This window comes from Cebus imitator, unplaced genomic scaffold (genome assembly GCF_001604975.1).
Source record: "Cebus imitator isolate Cc_AM_T3 unplaced genomic scaffold, Cebus_imitator-1.0 Scaffold480, whole genome shotgun sequence".
Classification (NCBI taxonomy): domain Eukaryota; kingdom Metazoa; phylum Chordata; class Mammalia; order Primates; family Cebidae; genus Cebus; species Cebus imitator.
The window spans coordinates 1313503-1340342 of NW_016107795.1; the positions used below are offsets into that span (position 1 = coordinate 1313503).

The 26840-nt window shown below is 37.7% G+C and overlaps 1 long non-coding RNA gene across 5 annotated transcripts in view; it reads right to left on the reverse strand.

The window, feature by feature from the left end:
- The window catches only part of LOC108292209, a 69250-nt gene that overhangs the window by 31177 nt on the left and 11233 nt on the right, over positions 1–26840 (reverse strand). For 4 of the 5 annotated variants that reach the window (XR_001820191.2, XR_005197478.1, XR_005197481.1 and 1 more), the window contains one exon: positions 5706–5862. This is a non-coding gene — a long non-coding RNA (uncharacterized LOC108292209). Of the gene's footprint in view, positions 1–5705; positions 5863–11997; positions 12099–26840 lie in introns of all 5 variants that reach the window. The other variant, XR_005197479.1, reaches the window with a different exon arrangement.

Here is a 26840-nt window from a genome sequence, read left to right on the forward strand (position 1 = left end):
TCAGTTAACATTCTATAGCAGGGCAGTTAATGCCCCTCAAGTGGAAATTTTCTAGTCCAGTCTTTATCACTGGGAAGTACTACTCATAGTTTTTTGCCCTCAGCCCCAATAAATGCTCTACAAAGGGGTATGAAGCAGAGCTTCATACTCCAGCTTGTACCCTATACTTTGTGGGCCCAGGTGATCCTACTAGTTCCAATTTAGCATGTGTGATGTTAACATTTCTCAAAAGAGCAGATTTACATGCCTTTGGTTTTATAGTACTAGATAGGGGAAACAACACTCTGTTAGATACAATACCCATTATCATAAGACATTAAGGTAAAGAGGTTACAATTACCATACATAAAGCCTGTTTAAACATCTTAAATTTCATAATTTTTTAACCTGCACATTTTTATATTCTGGTTGCCGGAAAGCATTTCTTCTCCCTAGGCCATTTTACCTTTTCTGGTGAAAAAGGGTTTGAGTTCCCAGCAGGGAGTTGCATTTGTAATATCCATGAGGGATAGCTAATTTGATAAAGCTTCTGAAAAGCCCATGTAAAAGAGGCCCTTTTCACTCCAAATTTACCATTACCTGGATAATAAGGTTTATTTGGTTGGAGGATATCCTGGTTATTATAAAGCCAGTCCCATATGGCTTACATATGAAGCATATTAACTGCTTCATCTGGGGTGTTCCACTTGGTATATTACAGGGAGAATTAGGCAGTTTCCTTTTCAGGGCAAACGGACCTCAGAGTGACATTTATCTGCTCCACTAGGATGATTGTTCTCTCAGGAATAACCTCCTGTGTATTTGGATCACATAAACTCATCAGTGATTGTTCAACAGTAAACTGTGGGTCCTTCTCAACCCAAACAAGCCCTTATATTCTGTAGGATTTAAAATTAAGAAATTTAGTTCTTAAAGTGGTTATTTTTACAATCCACTACATAGATATTTTGAGAAACAGATGGGCCAGGCATGGTGCCTCATGCCTGTAATCCCAGCACTTAGGGAGGCCAAGGTGGGCATCAGGAGTTCAAGATCAGCCTGGCCAATATGGTGAAACCCCATCTCTAATAAAAATACAAAAAATTAGCCAAGCATGATGGTGGGCACCTGTGGTCCCAGCTACTTGGAAGGCTGAGAGCAGGAGAATTGCTTGAACGCAGGAGGTGGATGCTGCAGTGAGCTGAGATAGCGCCACTGCATGCCTACCTGGGCAACAGAGTGAGACCCTATCTCAAAAAACAAACAAACAAAAAAACAAAACAAAAAAAAAAGAAACTGATGATACCAATCTACAAAATAGAACAATTTATTTACATTATATCCTCTGGCTGGTTATTTGGTTTTTCCCTTTCCCCATATTGACTCCTCTTCTTGGTAACCACAGGTCTCAGAGTTAACTTTTGTTGTCCTGGCTTCATTGTTATTTTTATTCATTTAGTTTTATCTGTATAATTTGTCCTTCATTTTAAAGCAACTCAAATGGTTCAACTAGAAAATAACCCTATTTTCTTTTTTTAAGCAAAATAAACATCCTTGTGTTTTGTAAACTTCACCAAAAACATATTTTATGTTCCTATTATTTCAATGCTTAGTAACTCAAATTCTCAGAGAAAAAAATGAAATAATTTAACATAACATGACTTTAAGATTTTTAATTACTGAACAGAGTTTTGAAATTAAATGTATCTAATTATCAAATATTGCCAGGGTTATGTGAATTAAAAGGTATCTGAGCTGGCTTCTACCAGTCTAATAAGCACTTACTTTTTTTTTTTTTTTTAATTACTTGATTAGAGCTCTTACATGAAGTTTGATAGTGAAATATCATTTTCATGAAACATATAGAGATACAAGCATGCAGAATTAAAAGGAGGAAGGTTAACAAAATATTTTATTTGCCTGCTTTTTAATATTTTTCTCCCTTATTTTAGATTACTAATTTAAAAAAAAACATTACAGGAGCTAACAAAAAGTGAAGGAGAAAGTTATCATCCAAGGCCTTTGTAAAAGAGAAGCTGAACTTCTGAGATATCAATCTAAAGAATTTCAAAGAAACAGATTATAGATTACAGAATCTAAAAATTAAAAAAACTTCTTGCATTAAGTCAATATTTCAATTAAATTTTGTTTTAACCAAATCTTTTAGTTCTGCATTCATGTTTTTTTAATATCAAAGTTCAATTTTAGGAAACCTATGATCATTTTCTTCAGTTAAAGCCAATTAATCACATAACATTTATATAAGTTCCCTTTTTACTAACCTTATCATGACTTAGACCATTTATAACATCCTTGAACTTTCTGGTTTGTCCTAAATATTCCTTTTTCTTGAGCAACCCAGTCACTTTATTTTAGGACAAAATTCACTATACAAGATTCTTTCTCATATAAAATCACTTTCCTTTTCTCTTTTTTAACCAAAAATCCTCTTGTTTTTTAGTTTTCAGTTTTTTTGTTTTTTGAATTCGAGATGGAGTCTCACTATGTTGCTTAGGCTGGAGTGCAGTGGCCGATCTTGGCTCACTGCAACCTCTGCCTCCCAGGTTCAAGTTCTCCTGTTTCAGGCTACCAAGTAGCTAGGATTACAGGTGCCCCCTCCGCCCCCGCTCTCCCCCCTACCAGCACACCCAACTAATTTTTGTATTTTTAGTAAAGATGAACCCCCAAAAACCAGCCAGGCTGGTTTCAAACTTCTGACTTCAAGTGATTCCCCCCCCACCTCGGCCTCCCAAACTGCTAGGATTATAGGCGTGAGCCACCATGCGTGGTCTGGGGTTTTTCTTGAGAAAGAATCTCACTCTGTTATCCAGGCTGGAGTGCAGTGGCACAATCTTGGCTCACTACAACCTCTGCCTCCTGAGTAGCTAGGATTATAGATGTGCACCACCACACCTGGCTAATTCTTGCATCAATATTTTTAGTAGAGACAGGGTTTCACTGTGTTGCCCAGGCTGGTCTCAAACTCCTGGCCTCAAGCAATCTGCCCGTTTTGGCCTCCCAAATGCTGGCATTACTGGCATGAGCCACTGTGCCTGACCAAAAAAATACAAATTTATATCTATAACTTTCTTTACATCTCTTATTTTCTGCTTCCTTTTACCTTGTTTTACATAACCTTTAAATAGGCTTCGAATTAGACAAAGATATTTACCTTTTAATAAGAACATTAAAAAAAGTTGTCTTACAATTTTTAAATTGGAAAATTACCCAGTCACTTAATATCTATTAATGACCTTAGATCCTAAATTATATGATGATTGTTTACAAGAATTTGCTCCCTTACATTTACTTGATTAATTTATTTGTTTACCTAGATTATTTACAAAAACCATGAGTCATTACTTACAGTAATTCTCTGTTAACCAATGTTGTAAACTATGAATTTCAGGTGTTACTTAAGTAAGGAAACTTATGGTTAAATATAATGTAACTTTTACCAATAACTCAGGATTTAGCTGTCTTCATTAAACCAACAATATTACATGCCTTATTTATGAAAAATTATGCAAGCGAAGATCATTCTGTTTGGGGCTGCGTTTATAGTTTTATAACCTTTATGGCAAATATTATAGTGTTCTGCAGGAATAAGCACGAAACCACTTGATCAATAAGTGCAAACAAAAATGCTAACAATTCTTAAGACATTCCTAGTATTATTTTACCAATAACTTTAAAGTCAGCTTATTAATTAAAAATTTTACAAAAAAAAATTTTACTTAAGTTGCGTGAACTTGAAAAAGAATTTGACTAGTGTTCTTTTTTAAATAAAGTATGTGATTTAATTGCTTTTATTTTTCTTTAAGCCAATTAATTACAGCTCTTTTATATATTTTTAGTAGTGAAACATTGTATACACAACACATAACAACATAGATGTATTAGGCACACAGATAGAAGCATATCTTATAGATTTTGTAATACCTCTTTTTTTTCCCTGTCTTAGAGTTTCAAATTCTTGATAACCTGTTTCATTACCCTAGGCAGTTGTCAGCTAAATAGTCCCAAATTTGCATATTAAAGGAAGCAACTCTTAGGTGAAAAATCAGATAGTGAAATTTATCTCAAAATACAGAGAGAAAGTGTGGTGTGCTAGAGGAAAATTAAAATGGATTTAATTATTAATTATATATTAAATTATATAATTGATCACAGGATTGTATAAGGAGACCAATTTTATTATATAAGTACTTTTTATTTTAGTCTCCATCATTCAACTGGACCTCAGCTTTGGGCAGAGTCCATACTGTATCTGGGTCTCCAAAAAGAATTATTCTGAGGCTAGACCATGCTTTTATAGTGCACTTCTTTTTTTACAGAGACATTTTTCTAAATGTCTAAAGTACACTCTTTCTTATTTTAAAGAGCTAAGAGTATCTTCTGTTGCAATAACTATTGTAATTGGAAAAACAAATCAGGCAACACAATGCAATACAAGTAAGCAGTTAAAGATCTGAGAGCAAACTTGTCTGTTTACTTTTGGGGTTTCATAAAGAAAAAGAAGTTTCTCCTTAAAAAGGAGTTTGGTGCCTTCTCTGTCTTCTTTAAGGAACCCCAAGTTGTCAATAACTAAGAAAAACTTTATCAAGAAGAACAGGATCATAGGAAAAAAAACAAAAAACAAAAAGTCCTTTTAAAAATACAAGCACACACATACACACACACACAGAGAGAGAGAGAGAGAGAGAGAGAGATCCTATAGCTTTTACTTCAGAACTTTACCCATGAAGTATTAATAGAAACTCACCAGTTTGTAAAAAAAGGAAAAAAAGCCAATGGTTGGATCCAAACAGTGGTTTTTATCTCAGCAGAAAAGTAACAAGAGATTTAAAGCAGGCAGAAAAGAAAATAGGGAAAAAGAGAACTTAGGAACTCTATAGTTTTCAGGTCGACCTTGGGGTTCTTTTTCCTTTATATAAGTGTGCACAAAGACCATCATATTTCCATTTTACACAAGCTCTATCAAGTAAGCGTGCCATAAAACCAACAGAGTGCCCAAAAGGGGGTCATTCTCTTTGTTGTTGTTGTTGTTGTTTTTCTTCTTAAAAGGAAGAACTGAGCTGTGGCTTAGGGTCTTGGCGGAATGGGTCGAAGTATAGGCTGGTTACAGATGGGACTCCATAGTATCACAAGTGAGTCATTGCCATCCTCTTGCCTGTCTGTTTCTCTTTGCAGGGGTCTAAGCACCTCCAGGAGGACCCAAAGTGGGAAGTGACTAGCTCCCTTATGTGCTTCCTGGATGAGGCTTTTAAAACTAATTTTGTTGAGTGTTCTTTGTAGGGCTGCTATACCTTACAGGGGGTTCAACCCCACTGTGAAATATTATGGCCTTTGTGCACATTTATATCAAGGAAAAAGAGCCCCAAGGTCAACCTGAAAACTATACATTCCCACAAGGCCCCTGGTTGCCCAGAGGCACCTTTCAGCTGGGAGGAGCAAAATGATCTTTCTCTTTGGAGCTGAGAAAACTCAGTCTCTCATTTGTCTATGAAAACAACAGTTTGGTTCCTCATGCAAATTTGCACAGACAAGGCAAATAGAGATTAATTTTGGAGAAAAAGCAATGGAGAAGATCCTTTAGAACACACTTTTGAACTAAAATAGGATCTGTAAACCACAACTTCCTAGGAAAGAAAAAAAAAAAAAACAGCTCAGAATAAATCAAGGACCATCAACCAAAGGGAGGTCACAGGCTCAGGAGGACTTACCAGTGCCACTGAATGAGAAGCTTGAAGTTGGGGAGGCTTTCAATGGGCCTCTGCTGGTACCTTAGCTCCAACTTTGGGTAATTCCTTTGGGGTCCTGAGCCTTCTCTGAATCAACACGTTTGGGTGCCAAGTTATTGTTGACCAAAAGAGTCAAACTCTATAAAATATTTGAAGAGATGTATTCTAAGCCAAATATGAGTGACCATGGCCCATGAGTCAGCCCTCAGGAGATCCTGAGAATATGTGCCTCTCTTTGTTGATTTTCTATCTAAATGATCCGTCCATTAGCAAGAGTTGGATGTTAAGTCCTCTACTCTTACTGTATTGCTGTGTATCTCCCCCTTTAAATGTATTAATATTTGCTTTACATACTTGAGAGCTCTGGTGTTGGGTTTTGTTTTTTTATCCATTCAGCCACTGTCTGCCTTTTTGTTTGAATCCACTTACATTCAATGCTATTATTGATAAGAACTTATTACTACATATTTTCTAGCTTCTTTTCATGTTGCTTTTTGTAATTCCTCTTTTCCTTTCTTTCTTATAGCCTTCCTTTTACTTCCTTTGTGAAAGTGATATGAGTAGTATTTTTTAGTTTGTTGCTTTTTATTTTTAGTGACTGTATTATAGGATTTGTATAGTGGTTACCATAAGGGTTAGAAAAAAATATCTTACAAATGTAACAAATTATTTCCAAAATATGACAACTTATCTCAGGACTCAAAGAATAGAAACAATGTAACAAAGAAAAAAATTGAAAACCTTCTACACTTTAACCACATCCATTTCACATTTTGACTTATGTTGTCTCAATTTATATATCTTTATATTGCCTATCTCTTAACAGGTTGTAGGCAATATTGTCTTTTATAGCTTTGTTGTGGGGCTCCATATTAGAGTTATGAGTGAATTGCATATCATAATTACACTATTAGATTATTCTGGATTAGTCCATGTACTTAATTTTACCAGTGTGTTTTATACCTTCCTCTGTTTTCATTTTGCACATTAGTGGCTTTTTACTTGCACAGAAGAACTCCCTTTAGCCTTTCTTGTAAAATCTGTTGGTGGTGAATCTTTCAGCTTTTGTTTGTCTGGGAAAGACTGAATCTTTCCATACCTGAAGGACAGATTTGCTGGATATGGTTTTCTTGGATGACAGTTTTTTTTTTTTTTTTTTCCCCCCCTCTCTTTTAGTGCTTTGAAAATGTCCACCCACTCCTTCCTGGTCTGTATGGTTTCCATTGCAAAGTCTGTTACCAGACAAGTTGGGGCTCCTTTACATGCTATTTGTTTATTTTCTCTTGCTGCTTTTAGGATCCTCTCTTTGTCCTTGACCTTCGAGAGTTTGATTATTATATGTCTTGGGGTTATCTTCTTTTAGTCAAATCTTTTTGGTGCTCTCTGATCTTTCTGTACCTGGATATTTATCTTCTTTTTGAGTTTTGGCAAGTTTTCTGTCATTATTTCTTTGAATAAGCTTTTTGCCCCTTGCTTATTTAACTCTCTCTTGAACACCACAAATTCTTAGGCTTTTAAAGTAATTTTTTATATCTTAAAAAAGATATAAAAATTTTTGTTACTTTTCATTCTTCTTTTTTCTTTTTTCTCCTCTATGTATTTTCAAATAGACTGTCTTTGTGCTCACTGATTCTTTCTGCTGCTTGATTTATTCTGCTGTTAAGAGCCTCTAATAAATTTTTCAGTTTGGCAAATGTATCTCTCAGTTCAAAGATTTATGTTTGATTTTTTTAAATTATTATTTCAATCTCTTGGTTAAATTTATCTGATAAACTTCTGAATTGCTTTTATGTATTCTCTTGGATATCACTGAGCTCCCTTAAAATGGCTATTTTTGAATTCCTGGTCAGAGAGTTCACATATCACCATCTTGTTAAGAGCAGTTGTTAGGGTCTGTGCTTAGTTTGAGGATGTTATGGTTCCCTGTCTACTGTTGTTTCCCTCCCTCCCCCAACAAGATGGAGTCTTGCTCTGTCATCCAGGCTGGAGTACAGTGGTGCAATCTTGGCTGACTGCAACATCCACCTCCCGGATTCAAGCAATTCTCCTGCCTTAGCCACCTGAGTAGCTAGGATTACAGGTGCCTGCCACCATACGTGGCTAATTTTTGTATTTTTAGTGGAGACTGGGTTTCACCATGTTGGCCAGGCTGGTCTCAAACTCCTGACCTTCAACTCCTGATCTGCCCACCCTGACTCCCCAAAGTGTTGTGATTACAGGCATGTACCATCACGCCGGCCTGCTGTTGTTTTCTTATGGATGAACACTGTGCATTGAGGGATGTGCACTGAGTGATCAGCTATTTATTCCAGTCTTCTCTGTCTGGCTAGTTTTTATTTTTATTAGCTATGTTTGTTCAGAAGTTCTTTGTTATTTACCTATTGATTATTTCTTTTTTTTTTTCCCCCCTCTGGGTCACTGCCTCCTTTTCAACACTAGATGGTTGGTGCCTTAAGCCCAGATTTGCCTTAGTTTTAGTAAATGATAAAAGTGCTGTCCATCTTGAATGGGAGAGGTCCCAAAAAGGATATTCCAGTAGTATGGGAAGGCTGCTAGGGTTTTTTATCCAGGAAACCTGTGAGATGAACTTCAACAGTGTGGTACTGCTAAACAGCCACTCTGATTTGCCATCTCCTTTGGCCAGGTTATAGATCAGAGTTTCCAGAGATAAGGATGGTATTTCTACCTCCCCACTTTGTCTCTGGCTTTCCTCAAGGATATTTCACCCTTCTGGTACTCCCAACACTTCTTGTGGGTTGAGCCAGGGAAAGGTTTCTCACCAGAAAACTCAAGATTGTGGAGAAGCTGGCTGTTCACCTGAGTCTTACTTTTTCCACTGAAGAAACTGTGAGCTGGGGGGAGATTTTACACACACCTGGTGTCAGGCACATGGGAGAAAAGGATATCATGGATATGGAAGTTTGATTCTCTTACCATCTGCTTGGATTTTTTTTTTTTTTTTTTACTTCTCTGTAGCCCCAGGAAATGTCTTAATATTTGAGTTCAGAGATATTGTTGGCAATAATCTTGGCATTATTTCTTTGGTTTTTTGTGTAAAGGAGTGAAGCCAGAAATACCACATTTTGGAAACTGCAAGCTCTTGTTGGTCACTTTTTTCCTTCTAAACTCTTAATTGCACATATTGTCTTTACACCAACAATGTATGTTTAATCCATAACCTCACCACAGGGCTAGTACCTGAGGAGAGGAAAGCAAAGTGGAAGATTAGCCATCTGTCTTTCCAAGCATAGCTCAAACAAAGGCTTTTACAAGCTATAAAGGTGTTGCAGGTAGGATTTCCAGAAAGTAGACTGTGAGATTGAGTTTAGTGAATCATGGGACTAAGGAGTATCATGTGACCAATATCTGTTGAAGGGAGAGGAAGGAAGCAGGAGTAGGAAGAGTGAGGAGTCAAGCAATAGCTTTAGCCAATACCATTGGAATCCCTGGAGCTAGAATGACCATTCAGATGACAAGGCCCACATGGTTATTGGGTGTGGTCTTGATATGGGACCTCCCATGTATATTATAGTATTGTCCACTACTCCGGGATGAGCTAGCTTGAACTGCTCACTCAAGAAAGCTAACCAAGCTCACCAAAATCTTCATTAGACTTCACACATAGTCACATACTCATACCTCCTAGTACCTATGGCCTCCTTCTCAGGAAAAGGATGGATGAATTTTCAGTGTGTACTGACAGGTAGAAAGAAAAGTGGAAGAGAAGCAGCAGCAGCAGCAACTGCAACTGAATTTGCGCTGAACTCTGAACTGAACTAGAACATTTTGGGAGAAGTCCAGGAACACATGTTAGATAGGAACCTACTGTTCAAGGGCTATCATGTCAACTAACTAGAAATACATAATGCTGTGAACTCTGGGAGCATTTAGACACTACGGATCATTAGACTCTGAACCTCACTTAAGCCCAGAATTCTCTTGGGTCCGGGTTACTTGATGTTCCCATTTTTGAGGCACCTGTAAGTTATATTTGGCCTATTAAGTGGCGTTCTTGAAAAAGGAAGCAAATATTAACTGTAAATAAACAGTTGGCTTCATGATCTATTTTGCATCTGTGGCTCAAATCTAAAGAAATGAAAAACAGAAATGTACTTCACTCTTGGAAGATTATTATGCCTTTGGAATTATATAGATGAAATATCTGTGGCAATCTATCAACCTTCTTTCCTTCTTTGCTAGGGCCCTGGTACTTTTTAAAAGAATGAGAAATTCCAATTGTCATTATCCTTCCTCTTCTCTGCATTCAAATTATCTTCCTAGCTGCTAGCCCTGCTGGCCAAGTGACCCCAGATCCTCAACCAAATGCTTGACTCTGGACTGACAGAGGCAGTAGCTACATGCAGGCAACAACTTCCCACAGGTCTCCATAGACCTCACCATAAATCCCATCTTTGTTGTTGCACTGCAGCAGTCTGAAGTACTTGATTTTTGCTTTCCCCTGTAAGACCTGCCTGTGAGACAGGTGGAGAGTATTGGTTGGAGATGATTTTTCTGAATCTCTTACTCCCTTCTAGACCTTTATTTCTACAGCTCCATTGAGATTTAAGAAATCACACATTCTGATAATGTTTATAGTGACTCTATTGTCCTGATAGAATCCATAATGATATTCTTTCCAGACAAGGAATTTAGAGAAACCAGATATGACATAACTGGTTTACAAATGGTAATTACCTTTCAAGAATTACCTTCTTCATTTCAACCTCAATCATACCACTCCATTCATCATCTCCTTTCTTCACAAAGAGGCCTGCACCATCTCTATAGAGGAATTCCTGCCATAGGGTTTCAGGTCAATATGAACTCTCCCTGTGCACTTATTTCCAGAGAAAGTTGTCTATGGCAATAATTAATTGAACAACATATGAGACTTCACTGCAAAAATGGTCTTTAAAGCCTGGATATACTAACTTGAGAGGCCTTAGAACTCTCCCATGACCTGACGTTCTTAACAAGGAACAGCACAATGACAAGAGAGTTAGGCATAGTTCAGATATAATCTGTCATATTCTCATGTAGAGCCAAATTTCACATCATGTATACAGCAGGTATATATAAGGCAAGAGGAATCTAAGAATTTATTTATGGGCAAGTTCATTCATGCCTGAGTGTCTTTGCTTAAAGACTGATAGGGCCCTATAACTACTGCTAGAAATAAAAGGCTTCATCATGGGGCAACAACAGGCAGACACTTATGATAAGTAGCACCTGAGGCAGTTTCAGAATTACTGGAAGCAATTTTGAAAAATCAAGATATTGCTTTACTTAAAGTGAATCCCAAACAAGTGTGTTAAGCTCCTTTTAGAACACTGACCTGGCTGGATACCAAAGTCTACTCACCCTGAATATGACCCATTAGGGCTGTCTCGTAATTTTTTTTTTTTTTTTTTTTTGAGACTGAGTCTTGCTCTGTCACCCAGGCTGGAGTGCAGTGGTGTGATCTCGGCTCACTGCAACCTCTACCTCCCCTGTTCAAGCAATTCTCCTGCCTCAGCCTCCTGAATAGCTGAAATTACAGGCATCCTCCATCACACCCAGCTAATTTTTGTATTTTTTAAATAGAAAGAGGCTTTCACCATGTTGGCCAGGCTGGTCTCGAACTCTTGACCTCAGGTGATCCACCTGCCTCAACCTCCCAAGGTGCTGGTAATCTTTATGTCTGGCAAAACTTTCTGATGTATACTACTGCTTAAAGTATTTGCATCTTTAACCAAAGCAGGCTCAGGATGCTCCAGAAAAAAATATGCCCTGATCTCTCAGAGTTCATTAAGAAACTAACTGTTAAAAAAGAAAAGAAAAAAGAAACTGTTAACATGATTTGCCTAGCCCTTTCCCTTCATAAGTATTTAACATAATTCTCAATATTTCACTAAGATGGTACACAAAGTACCCGTTACATTGGATCATATTCTGCTCCCTTGATTAGGGAGGTGTTTCATCTCTATAACTACCTGAAAATTTAAAGTGAGACCATGTATTACAAATAGCCTTGCATTTCTAGAGTGCAGCCCTCAAAGCCTTCCAGGTCTGAATTTACCCACTCTCCTATTCACTGTCTACAAATGATGGTAAGCAAGAACGATCAACCAAATACAGAAAGAAGATTACCATGACCACATATCAAATAAACAATATGACTTGTTCATCCATCTCACAATAGAGAAATTTGACTGTAACAATTTTTATATATCCCTTCTAAAACAAATATGGATGTCAGTCCTTATGCTTTCCTTCATGCCTAGCACAACATTACCTTTGCTACAGGTAAGTTCCTGGAGGAGATCCAAAACAATCCAAAGGAGCTATGCACATTGCTTGATACCAGTCTTCTGTGGTTTTCTTATCCACCAGGCCCTGAAGCATGTGAGTCTTCAGTTTCTATATCCAGCATTGTCCAAACCTTCTCACATGTAGGTTGCCAATGTCTATGTCTATAACCACCCTGGTCAAATTCTCTTGCCACCTCCCATTGTCTGCCTCCCTCAAAGAAATTCACTATGGCTTTCGCCCATGCTTCCATTGTATGACAAATTTAATGGTCACCTATCCTCTACCTCACTATCATCAACTTAACTCTTCTCATATGCTTTTTTCACATCAGTCCTCTCCCCTTCACTGCCTTCCAAACCTCAGTAAAAGGCTCAATAGAAGAGCCAATACTTGTCTAGAAGACTCCCCTATGTCCTTAAAACTTCTCTGAGCTCTCACTCTGCTCCCTTGCTTTAACTGAAATCTGACTGTTCCCTAAAGACATCACTTCCTCTAAGCCCCTCATAAGTTCATGTTTATTGACAGGTAAATTAGGGAGTTCTTGACAGATGGCTTCTATTTTCTTAGTAAGACAGTATATGAGATCATCTTCTAAAAGTGATCCAGGAGGTGGAAGGTCAGAGATTTGAGGAAAGTGTTATCCTTCATTTCCAATTAATCAGCAAGTTCTATTTACTCTTATTTCAAAATTTATCTTGAATTCAACCATTTCTAGCTATCTCCACCACTACCACAGTGGTCTGAGCCAGCATTATGTCTTTCCTGGATCTATCAAATGATCCTTCTGATTTGTCTTCTTGCATCTTTTCGGCCTACTCCACATAAGCAACAAGGATGACTTTTTCAACACAAAAATCTTAGCACTATTCAGCTTAACTCACTTTAATGGCATCCCATCTTTTTTTAGATAGGGGCAGAAATCCAAAGGCAGTGACAAGATGGCCAATTAGATGCAGCCAGAAAAATCAAAATATAGAGTAAGCCCCTTACCCTCCCATCTAAAGAAATCAAAATATAGAGTAAGCCATCACCCTCTGAACAGATCTTTTGAGAGAAAACACTGAAAGTCAAGACAGAGATGACATGGTCATTGAGGTTGAAGAGAGAGGAAGTTGGGATGCCTGCAAGGAGTCATCAAGCACCAGGATCAGCTTCTGGTCCGGAACAGGCACTCAGGAAAGGGTGAGTGAAGGAACTCTGGGGCACCATACTACCTTCACAGGCGTCTGAGATCCTAGCTACAAGAAATCTGATGCCCCACTAGACATTTGAATTGGCAAGGGGAACTCCTTGGAAATTAGATAGAGGCAGAGCTCAAACCTGCACAGAGCCCAGAAGGTTTCACAGCCTATGGGGTAGCTGCAGCAAAACATGGCCACAGGCACCCATCCCCTATTCTTTTCCATCTTGCTCTGAGTGATGGTAGCCACTGCTAACTGCCAGGCCAGAGAGACAAAAACTCTTTTGCAAAGGATTGTGGTGCATCTGCTCCGTGTGCTCCCTTGACTCTGACCCCTCCCAAGGCCATCTGCCAGACTGCTCCTGAAAGTGGGAACACATAGCACAGCCTCCTGAGTGCCCTACCTAAGTGTTTTCCTGGCAGACTGTGAGCAGTTCAGTCCCCCAGCACAGCTGGTGAATGACTTTGTCCATGGAGCCAGAGGACAAAGTCATAAGCCCAAATTTCCAGGGTTCAAGCACACTGCCCAGGGTTGTTGAGCTAAGATCTGCAGCCAGAGCTTGAGCAGGAGAGAAGCCCTCACTACTAGAACAAAGAGAAAAGTGGGGTAAGGGTGTAGGTGCTGATATGGAAAGTAAGTGTCTCTCCCTTTACAAGACCAGTGTGGGAAAGGTGTTGCCTGTTGGCCAGTTCAGCTTCTGCCTGAGGGATCCCCATGATGCAGAACAGCTGGAACAGCCTAGCAATCTGGGCACAGAAGGCTTGGAACAAAACTAGCTGGTTTGACTAGCTCCTGGGGCAGAAATTGGAGGAAGAACCATTTGGGAAAGTGACAGCTGGGCAGACTCAACAGTCACCTGCTGGGCTAAAAAGCCTGGTCCTTGAGGGTATACCAACTGCACACTTGTGACACCACAGCCCTGCCCCAGAATCCTCTGCCTTTGACCCAGTGCATCACCAGGCCACCTAAGACATACCCTACAATTCATTCCAATTTTGCCAAGCTCAGAAGAACAGAAGATCCCCTTGGAATTGCAGGTTTCCTGGTGACCTAACAAGTACTTCTCAACCGACAAAAAGACTTAGCTACACAATAATACTGGTAAACTCCAATACCCCACTGACTGCATTAGACAGATCCCTGAGGTAGAAAACTAACAAAAAAATTCAGGACTTAAATTTGATACTTGATCAATTGGATGTCTAAAGAATGCTCCACTTATGAATCACAGAATATACATTCTCATCAGGACATGAAACATATTCAGATCAACCACATGCTTGGCCATAAAGCAAGTCTCAATAAGTTTTTAAAAAATCAAAATCATAGCAACCATACTCTTAGAGCACAGTGGAATAAAAATGGAAATCAATACCAGGAATATCTATGAAAACTACAAAATTGCATGGAAACTAAACAGCTTGTTCCTGAATGACTTTTAGGTAAACAATAAAATTAAGGCAGAAATAAAAAATTCTTTGAAATAAATGAAAACAGAAACACAATATGCCAAAATCTCTAGGATGTGGCAAAAGCAGTGTTAAGAAGAAAGTTTATAGTGCTAAATGCCTACCTCAAGAAGTTAAAAAGATCTCAGTTGAACTTACAGTAAGTAAAAGAACAATAAACTCACACCAAAACTAGCAGAAGAAAAGAAATACCTAAAACCAGACCAGAATTGGATGAAATTGAGACCTCAAAATTCATACAAATGATATATGAAGCCAAATTTGTTTGAAATGATAAACAAGATGAATGGGTCATGAGCTAGATTAACAGACTAAAAAGAGAGAAAATCTAAAGAGGTACAATAGAAATGACAAAGTTGACATTACAATTGATCCCAAACAAACACAAAAGATCCTCAGAGGCCGGGTACAGTTTCTCATGCCTGTAAGCCCAGCACTTTGGGAGGTCGAGGCAGGCAGATCACCTGAGGCCAGGAGATCGAGACCAATCTGGCCAACATGATGAAACTCCATCTCTACTAAAAATATAAAAGTTAGCTGGGCCGGGCACGGTGGCTCAAGCCTGTAATCCTAGCACTTTGGGAGGCAGAGGCGGGTGGATCACAAGGTCAAGAGATCGAGACGATCCTGGTCAACATGGTGAAACCCCATCTCTACTAAAAATACAAAACATTAGCTGGGTATGGTGGCACCTGCCTGTAATCCCAGCTACTCAGGAGGTTGAGGCAGGAGATTTGCCTGAACCCAGGAGGCGGAAGTTGCGGAGAGCCGAGATCGTGCCATTGCACTCCAGCCTGGGTAACAAGAGTGAAACTCCGTCTCAAAAAAAAAAAAAAGGAAAAGTTAGCTGCACATGGTGGCACATGCCTGTAATCCCAGCTACTCAGAAGACTAAGACAGAAGAATTGCTTGAACCCAGGAGGTGGAGGTTGCAGTGAGCTGAGACTGTGCCACTGTTCTCCAGCCTGGGCAACAGAGTAAGAATCTGTCTAAAAAATAAAAAAAAAAAAAAAAATTAAAAAGCTCCTCAGAGACTACAATGAACAACTCTATTCACAAAAACTAGAAAACCTAGAGGAAATGGATAAATTCCTGGAAAAACACACAACTTACCAAGATTGAATCAGGGAGAAATTGAAACCCTGAATAGATCAATAACAAGTTTCAAATTTGAATCAGTAATATAAAAAAAACAAAAAACAAAAAACAGCTACCAACCAAAAAATGCCTTAGGTAAAATAGATTCACAGCCAAATTCTACTAGATATACAAAGAAGAGGTGGTATCAATTCAATGGAAAATAATCCAAAAAACTGAAAAGGAGAAACTCCTCCCTAACTCATTCTATGGCACTAGCATTATTCTAATACCAAAATTTGGCAAGGAAACAATGAAAAAAGAAAGCTACAGGCCAATATTCCTCATATACACAGATGCAAAAATCTTCAACAAAAGACTAGCAAATCAAATCCAGCAGCACATCAAAAAGTTAATTCAGTCAAAAAGTTAATTCACTGTGATCAAGTAGTTTTCATTCCTGGGATGCAAAGCTGGTTCAACATACACAAATCAATAAATGTGATTGACCATATAAACAGAATTAAAAATTAAAACTATATGATCATCTTAATAGACACAGAAAAAGCCTTTGATAAAATCCAACATCCCTTCATGAAAAAAACCCTCAGCAAACTTGGAATAGAAGGACAACATCTCAAAATAATAAGAGCTGTCTATGACAACCCCACAGCCAATATCATGCTGAACCAGCAAAAGCTGGAAACATTCTCCTTAAGAACTGGACAAGAATGCCAACTCTTACCACTCCTATTCAACAGAGTAGTAGAAGTCCTAGCCAGAGCAATCAGACAAGAGATAGAAATAAAAGGCATCCAAACAGGAAAAGAAGAAGTCAAATTATCTCTCTTCACCGGCAATATGAATCTATATCTACAAAACCCAAAATATTCTACCAAAAGGCTCAGAACTAATAACATCAGTAACATTTGAGGAAACAAAATCAGTGTACAAAATCAGTGGCATTTCTATACACCTATAGTATTAATGCTGTCAGTCAAATAAAGAATGTACTCCATTTACAATAACCACCCTAAAAATAAAATACCTAGAAATGCATCTAACCAAAAAGGCGAAAGATCTCTACAATGAGAACCACAAAACACTGCTGAAAGAAACCACAAACACAAGCAAATGGAAAAACATTCTGTTCTCACAGACTGGAAGATCAATATCTTAAAATGGCTAAACTGGCCAAAGCAATCTACACATTTAACATTATTACTATCAAACTACCAATGCCATTTTTTCACATCATTAGACAAAACTACTCTAAAATTCATATGGAACCAAAAACACCCGGAATAGCCAAAACAATTCTAAGCAAGAATGAAGCCAGATGTATCATATTATCCGACTTCAAACTATACTACAAGGCTATCACAACCAAAACAGCATGGTACTGGTACAAAAAAAGACACATAGAACAAAGGAAAAGACTAGAGAATGCAGAAATAAATAAAGCCACACCCCTACAATCAACTGATCTTTGTTAAAGTTGACAAAAATAAGCAATGAGGAAAGAACCCTCTATTCAATAAATGATGTTGGATAACTGGCTATCCATAGGCAAAAGAATGAAACTGAACTCCTACCTATCACCATATACAAAAATTAACTCGAGATGGATTAAGTACTTCAGTGTAAGACTTAAAACTATAAAAATCCTAGACAAAAACTTAGGAAATATTTTTTTGGACATCAGCCTTGACAAAGAATTTCTGACTAAGTCCTCAAAAGCATTTGCAACAAAAACAAAAATTTACACGTGGGACCTACTTAAACTAAAGAGTTTCTGCACAGGATAAGAAAATATCAACAGAGAAAACAGATAACTTTCAGAATGGGAGAAAATATTCACAAACTATACATCTGACAGAGTTCTAATGTGCAGAATCTAGAAGAAACAAACAATTCAACAAGCAAGAAACCAAATATCCCCATTGAAAAGTGGGAAACAGACATGAACAGACATTTCTTGAAAGAAGGTATACAAGAGGCCAACAGACATATGAAAAAATGCTCAGCATCACTAATCACAAGGGAAATGCAAATCAAAGCCACAATGAGGCTAGGCGCAGTTACTCACGCCTGTAATCTCAGCACTTTGGGTGGCCAAGGCAGGCAGATCTCTTGAGGCCAGGAGTTTAAGATCAGCCGGCCAACATGGCAAAACCCTATCTGTACCAGAAATATAAAAATTAGCCGAGCATGGTAGTGGATGCCTGTAATCCCAGCAACTACTTGGGAGGCTGAGGCATGAGAATCACTTGAACCTGGGAGGTGAACATTGCAGTGAGCCAAGATTGGACCACTACATTCCAGCCTGGGCAACAGAGTGAGACCCTGTCTCAAAATAATAATAATAATATTTAAAAACACAGTGAGATACCATCTCATACCACTCAGAATGGCTATTACTAAAAAGTCAAAAAAATAACAGATGCTGGAGAGGCTGAGGAGTAAAAGAAATACTTACAACTATTGGTGGGAATGTAAATTAGTTCAGCCACTGTGGAAAGCAGTTTGAAGATTTCTCAAAGAACTACAAACAGAACTACCTTTTGACCTGCAATCCTATCATTGAGTATATACTCAAAGGAAAATAAACTATTCTATAAAAAAGACACATGAATGCATATGTTACAGCACTATTAACAATAGCAAAGGCATGATATCAAGCTAAGTACCCATCAATGGTGGATTGGATAAAGAAAATATGGTACATATACACCATGGAGTATTATGCAGCCTGAAAAAGAAGAAAAATCATGTCCCTTGCAGCAACACAGATGCAGCTGGAGGTTGTTGTCCTAAGTAAACTAACGAAAAAACAGAAAACCAAGCATTGCGTGTTCTCACTTATAAGTGGGAGCCAAATATTGAGTACATATGGACATAAAGATGGCAACAATAGACACTAGAGATTGCTACAGGTGGGAGGCAAAGAAGGGGAAAATGGCTGAAAAACTGCCTTTTGGGCATTATGCTCATTACCTGGGTGATGGGATTAATCATACTCCAAACCTGGGTATCATGCAGTATGCCCATGTGACAAAGCTGCACATGTACCCATTTAACCTAAAATAAAAGTTGAAATAAAAAAATTTGAAAAGACACAAATTCTTCTGATGACCCCCTATGACTAGTCTTTACCTGCTTCTTAAACCCATTTGGCAACATGCCTTTCATAACTCTCTGACACAATGGAAAAAATAGCCTTCTTTCAACTCTGAAACCACCATTGTTCGTTAACCTCAGAGACTTGCATAGCTATACTTCTTCCTTTCTTCAACTAGTTAATTCCTACTCTCTCTTAAGATCTCAATTCGAGCATAATTTCCCAGGAAAGCACTATTACTATGTGTAATTATACCATGCACTTTTTCCTTACAGAACTAACATAGTTATAATTTTGTATTTATTATAGTTATATCATTATATTTAGACTTGGTTATGTAACTAGTCATATTATTTTATTGTATTTAGCAATAATTTTCATTAAATAATTTTTAGATTCATATATGACGTGTTTGCTCCACTTAGCTTGTAAACTCAGTAACAGTGGAGGCCATGCCTGTTTTTGCTCATCATTATATCCCAAAGTTCTAGCCTAGCACCTAATACATACATGGTAGGTGCTCGATAAGTGTTAAATAAATGAAAGTTTAAGCTGACAGTCTTAATCACCAAGAGAAACAATACAGAGAGTAGACTCTGTGGCTCTTCTCACAATAGATATGTCCCACTCATCACTACTTTCTAACCTATACATAAACAAGTCTCCTGACCCATAAAGTGGGGGTGAGGATCTTCCACTTCCAGGTTTACCATCCACACATTCCAAATTCATTTTAACTGGTCCCTGTGCACATGACCCTAGAACTCCACTTGTAACTCTGTGTCTTTACAACTCACTCCAACTGCCAGAAACAAAAAGCCAAAATACACAATAGGGAATGACCTGGACTTTGCCATTATTATAGCTGGCTTTGGCACTCCTCTGGTGGGGACAGTATTTGTAGAAGAAAACCATATGAATAACCACTGATGTGAATCCCTGTGTAAAGTCCAGTGGTTTTGATTAAGGCACTGGTCCATGACCAAAAATGGGGGTTGGGTGCCTACAGAATAATGAAAGTGAAGTAGTTTGAAGTAGAAATGATAATTAGTACAGCGTGTGTGTGTGTGTGTGTGTGTGTGTGTGTGTGTGTGTGGCAACAAGCCAAGATTCAGAAATAGGAAACCAAATACCAAAGTCTAGTACAAAGGACAGAAGCAGAATTATAAAATGGGAATGGAGCCAGAGTCAGAAGCCAGATTGACTATGGAGTGAGTGCAGATCTGGAACCAGGGAATCATGTACACAATAATCATGGTAAACAGATCAGGGCAGGCAAATTCCTGGAACCATGGTCATGTTCGGCTAATTTAAGGCACAGAGCTGGAAGAGAACCTCCTATCAAAAATAACTGAAACCTTCCAGGGGAAGCCTGAGTAGTTGTGTAGGGCCAGAGAGAAAATCCTTCCCAACCAGTTACCCTTTAACTTGAGCCCCCTCAAATATTCACCATGTGACTCACAGACAATAAAGTGAGCTTCAGGCAACTCACCCCTCCTCACCTCTAGAGTGCTACGTTCTCCAGCCTTATTGCCCATCTTGCTTCTTTCCCCCACTGCATTCTTGTGTTGACACAACTGATGGCTTCTGATTTCTCCTTTGGTTTTTTACGTAACATTAATTCCTTATATCTGATAACATTCAGGTTCATCCATTTCTTTTTTTTTCTGTCCCATGGATAATTCTTTTGTACTTATCTTTTCCTTCCTTTTACTTCTAGCTGCTCTAGGTAATTAACTAACCTACCTAATTAGATACCTCTATCTCTGGTGTCCTTTCTCTAACCTAAACTTGAGTGGCCCATGTACCTACCCAACCTTTCCTAATCCTTCCTACTATCAGAATTGCAAGTGCAGGACTTAAGGAATATACACTTTTAAATGCATTTAGTTATCTTTTTAAAAATGACCAATATCTTTTTTTCTGTATGCAAGTTTTATCTCACTAAATAAACCTTATGTTTCTTGAGGAATGGATTGACTCTGTATTACTTCTCTAGACCTTATAATAATGGGTACCTAATCAATATACGGGATTTGCAAATAATTGTAGGTGAGGTACTGTGTGCATGGCAATATTTAACTTTATTTAAAGAATTCTGAGAATTTAAATGACACCAGATCCCATTCAATACATTTATAATCTAATTTATTATAATACAATAGTCTTAATAAGTAAGATATTTTACAAAATGTTTTTTGAAAAGTATGTATTTTATGATAGAAATTTACAATGGGAAAGACCCTCAAATTATTAAACCTAATGCCCTGTTATATTACAGAGTACCTCCTTCATATTAGTGTTGATTTCCAATCCTATGGGGACAATCATAACAAACATAACTTATTGAAGGAGCCAAGGATGGTTTCCCTGAGAAAATGACCTTCAAGACAAACTCCGAAGAATAGGTATGGGACACCTCTATGAAAAGGAGGCGCACAAAGTATGAGGTAAATTCTTGAGAGGAGGGACAGGTAGAAGTGTCTGCTGAGTTTGAGTAACTGAAAAATTCCTGTTGTTGAAACAGAATAAGGGAGAGCATGGGACCAGATAAGCAAGTGACAGTGAGTTCTGAAGACCTTGGTTAGGATTATGGACTTTATCCTAAGAACAGTGAGAAGCCATTGATGGGTTTTGGGAGGAGCATCATATGAAAAGATTTGTGGTGTTTTTTTTTTAAAGTCACTTTGGACATGTGTTTCTGGTCAGAATAAATAACTGGAACCAAATTGATCCTTCCACCTGGAATAACTAGAAAAATAGACAAAATTTATAAAGCAATGGCTTTGAAGACATTGGTTATCAGGCGATGAAGGACAGTAATTCTGTCATATGGGAACCAATGAGGTAAGTTATACCATAGCCCCAGCTTACTGCCTGGAAAAAGTTTCCTGGCTGCAGTGTAAGGAGGGGAAACACTGAGTTAAAACCCTGAGCTGAGAGCTTGAGGAAACTGAAGAGGCTAGAGTTGGCAGGACAGATTCTGGAAAGGGAGAACTACGCAGATGACAACTCCAGAGATCTGAAGAGTGTGTCCTTAGATGTATAAGAAAGATAGTATATTTGAACCTAAACATCTCAATAATTAAATTACATGTAAATAGTCTAAACTTCCCCATTTAAAAACCAGAGATTATTAAGATTGGATAAGAATGCAACATTCAACCATGTTTAACATATAGCTTAAAAGTTAAGGGAAGAGAAAAATATACCATCCTAATACTAATCAAAAGAAAGCAGACAAAATCGATTTCAGAGCAAGCAAGGGAGATGAGGGACATAAAATGAACAAATTATTTGAAAGATGCAAACTCCCAAAGCTCATTCAAGAACAAATAGATAACGTAAGTAACTCTATAGCTATTAAAGAAATTGAATTTGTGCTTACAAACTTTCTTACAAAGAAAATAGTGGGCCCACATGGCTTCACTAGTAAATTCTATCAAACATTTAAGCAGAAAATAACACCAATTCTACAAAAACTCTTCTAGATAATTGATGAGAAGGGAATATTTTCTAATTCATTCTGTGAGAGCAGCATTACTTGATACCAAAACCAGACAATGACATTACAAGAAAAGACAACGACAGACCAATATGTGTCATAAACATACATGTAAAAATTCTTAGCAACATATTAGCAGAACTAATACAATATTATACAAAAAGGATAATACATCTTGACCAAGTGGGGTTTATGTCAAAAATACAAGGTTGGTTTAATATTCAAAAATTAACCAATGTAGCACATTGTAAAAAGAAGCTAAGAAAAAAATTATATGACTATCTCTACAAATACAGAAACATTATTTGAAAATACAAAATACATGTCTGATTGAAACTGTCAGAAAGCGGAGAACAGAAGAGAATTTCCTTATATTGATAAACAGTGTATGTGAAAAATCTACAGTTAACATCACACTTACAATCAGGAACAAGGAAAAGATGTCCATCTTAGACTTCTAATCAGCATTGTACTGGTGGTTCTACCCAGTGAAGTCATGCAAGAAAAACAGAATCTCCATTTGGAAAATAACTAGTTTAACTCCCTTTATTCACAGACAGCATGATTTCTGTGAAGAAAATCCTATGGAGTGTGTAAATAAGTTACTAGAATTAGTACAGGAGTTCAGCAAGGTTCCAAGATAGCAGATCAATATACAAAATTAATTATATTTCTACATATAGTAGAGCATCATTTCATGTGTTTATTTTCCATCCATATAGCTTAGTGAATTGTCTATTCAAATATTTTGCCCACTTTTATAAGGTAAACATGTATCTACCATGTGACCCAGTAATCATATGAAAGCATTCCTGGTCACAATATAATCTTGGGAATCCATGAATATGTGACCATACATGGCAAAGAGACTGCAGATATGATTAAGACAAGATTCTTGAGATGGGAAGATTAACCTGCATTATGCAGGCCAACCCAATGTCATCACAAGGGACTTTAAAAGATGGAAGAGGAAGGTAGAAGAGTCAAAGTGATGATGGAAGTAGGAGTTGGAGTAATGCACTTTAAGATGGAGGCAGATGCCACAAGCCAAGGAATGCTGGCAACATCTAGAACCTGGAAAAAGTAAAAAGAATCAGACTTGGAGTCTAGATAAGGAGTGTAATCCTGTCAACACCTTGATTTAGCCCAGTGGAATCCATTTCAGACTTCTGACATCCAGAATTATAAGATTATAAATCTGTGTTGTTTTAAGCCACTATCATGCAATTTATTACAACAGTAACAGGAAATAAATACTGTTGACTTCTGAGAAGATTCTTTTGTGGAGCTTCTATTTTTACTTGGATAAATTTATATTCAGTACCAGGATGTTAAAAACATGTGTATTATTATTTATTATCAAATTTATATAAATTTGACAAAAGGACGGGCATGGAGGCTCACGCCTGTAATCCCCATTTTGGGAGGCCAAGGCAGGCAGATCACTTGAGGCCAGGAGTTTGAGACCAGCCTGGCCAACATGGCAAATACCCATCTCTATTAAAAATACACAAATTAACCGGGTATGGTGGTGCATGCCTATAATCCCAGCTACTCTGGGGGCTGAGGCACGAGAATTGCTTCAGCCTGGGAGGGGGAGGTTGCAATGAGCTGAGACAGTACCACTGCACTCCAGCCTGGATGACAGCAAGACTCTGTCTCAAATACATACATACATACATATATACTATATCAAATGATAAATTTGATATAGCATTTAAGGATTTGTAAAATAGAGATAACTTATTTAATGAGCTTTGTCTTATAGTAATATTTGTCAAAGATACTATAAGTGGAGGCAAAAAAGACAATAACTGAAAACATTTGAGCTGAAATATTTACATATTTAATAAGACAAAATCAGAATGGGCAATATATTCCATTTGGCATAATTTGCTCTGCGTTTACCAGATACCTTTATTAACCTGTAGAGAAAGTATGTTCCAAAATAAAAATACTGAGGTAACTGAGGCGAGTCAATTGAGAGCATCAACAATTTAAAATTCATTAGCTGTAAAATGAAATATGGAAGTTTAGAGATGCTTTTATTAAAAATTACAATCATATCATATAAAAATATATTCTTCAGATGTAAAATATACCTGTAACAGGACATGAGACAGATTCAGTGAAGACAATGATTAAAATACATGAATAAGTACAGAATAATTATGGTTGTAACTTTTTAATGTATTGATAATTAATATTCAGCAGTTTATTTTCAATTTTCTCTAGTGTACCCAGATTTATTTTTGAAAACATTTTATTTTATTTCTTTTGAGACAGAGTCACGTTCTGTCATCCAGGCTGGATTGCAGTAGTGTAGTGTGATCTAGGCTCACTGCAACCTCCACCTCCCGGTTTCAAGTGATTCTCTTGCCTCATCCTCCTGGGCAGCTGGGAATATAGGTGTGCTCTACCACACATGGCCAATTTTGAATTTTTCGTAGATGTGGTTCCACCATGTTAGCCAGGCTGGTCTCGACTTCTGACCTCAAGTGATCCACCTGCCTCCAGCTCTCAAAGTGCTAGAATTACAGGTGTGAGTTGCTGTGCCCAGCCTTGAAAATGTTTTTTGTTTGTTTGAGAAGAAGTCTTGCTCTGTCCCCAGGCTGGAGTGCAGTGGTGCAATCTCGGCTCACTGCAACCTCTGCCTCCTGGATTCAAGTGATTTTTCCTCCTCAGCCTCCCGAGTAGCTGGGACTACAGGCACGTGCCACCATGCCTGGCTATTTTTTGTATTTTTAGTAGAGATGGGGTTTCACCATGTTGGCCAGGATGGTTTCAATCTCTTGACCTCGTGATCCACCCGCCTTGGCCTCCCAAAGTGCTGGGATTACAGGAGTGAGCCACCGCACCCAGCCAAAAATGTTTTTTAAACAGCACAATTATATAGGTTCTCCAATAAAACTAATTTGTCAACTCATACATAAAATAATATTATATATATTTGTTTAATGCTTCATTTTATTCCTAAAGGTATCTCCATCTGAACAATAAATAATTTAGTCAATTATATAGTCACCCTGGGCATTAGGTCTAATAGTAACAGGTACATACACCACAGCTACATTGTTCTCAGACCTATGTATTTTGGTTACTAGGAGAAATTGAGTCTGATTCCTGTAGGCCAGTTCTTCCCAACCTGCAGCTGGCATCTTAACTGAGTTCTTTAATAGACCATTCCACCATCATATAAAGCCATTGCTTTATAGTTTAGTAAACATATGAGTTTATACATTATTTAAAACTAGTGATCACATGGTTGTTAGCCTTTTGCGTTAGTGCATTTACAGTAAAATGAGTTAGTTCTTTGGTCAGATGTAATGTTTTGTGTCTGCTGCTAAATAAGGCATTCCATCAATTTATAACTGTATCACTAGAAGAAGTATGACAGGAAGGAAATAAAAATATAGCTCCACAATAATGATTGATTCTATGAGAACAAACTGGTGCCATCTTCATGATGGAAGAAGTCTAATGTAATCTGCCTGCCACCAGGTGGCTGACTGGTCCCCTTGGTGTATGATGTTTCATCAAATGTTCAGCATTGGTTTCTGCTGCTGGATGACTGTACTTTTAGCTAGAGCAGTAGACAGATCAGCCTTGCAGAAGATGAAGTCTATGTTATTCCGAGATCACACATAACTTTCATCTGTACCATCATGACATTCTGTCCACAAAACCATTGACTAAGCATTGGCTACTGAAGAAAGTGACTAACTGGTAGTTGCATAAGAGGCCATATTGTTTACCTTATTAATGATAAGTCTCCTTTGCAGAGGTAGGCTTCTTTCTTATTTTTTCTCATAGCACTTACATGAGATACAAGCATCCTCACACTCTTGTTATTTCAAGAGGTCCACTTATGTATCACTTCCCCAAATTTATTTATCCCCTCTACTTCAGACTTGTCTTCCCAAGTTCTTGTTTATTTAGTCATAGCCAAACCAATAACTGCCCACAAAGAGGTATAGGGCATTGTTCTTCTAAGAAAATTGGAAAATGAGATATACTGATCAAAGTTTTTCTCCTTGAAGACTTCCTTTCTGCATATATTTCAGGGCCACCCTTTATTTAGCATTATCAGTTATACTTTTTAAAACTTTTTATAATGGTTGCCCTAGAGTTTGCAATCTATATCTACAATTAATACAAGTCCACTTTCAAAGAACACTATAATGCTTCATGAGCAGTGCAGGTACCTTACAGTAACAAAATATTTCTAATTCCTCCTTCCTGTCCCTTGTATTAATGGTGTTGCTGCCATTAATTTTGCATTTACATAGCATACACACACACACACACACACACACACACACACACACACACACAAACACATACGGTAGTCCCCCCTTATCTGCACTTTTGCATTTCCTGGTTTCAGTTACACAAAGCCAACTGTGGTCTGAAAATATTAAATGGAAAATTCCAGAAATAAGTAATTTATAAGTTTTAAATTGCACATCATTC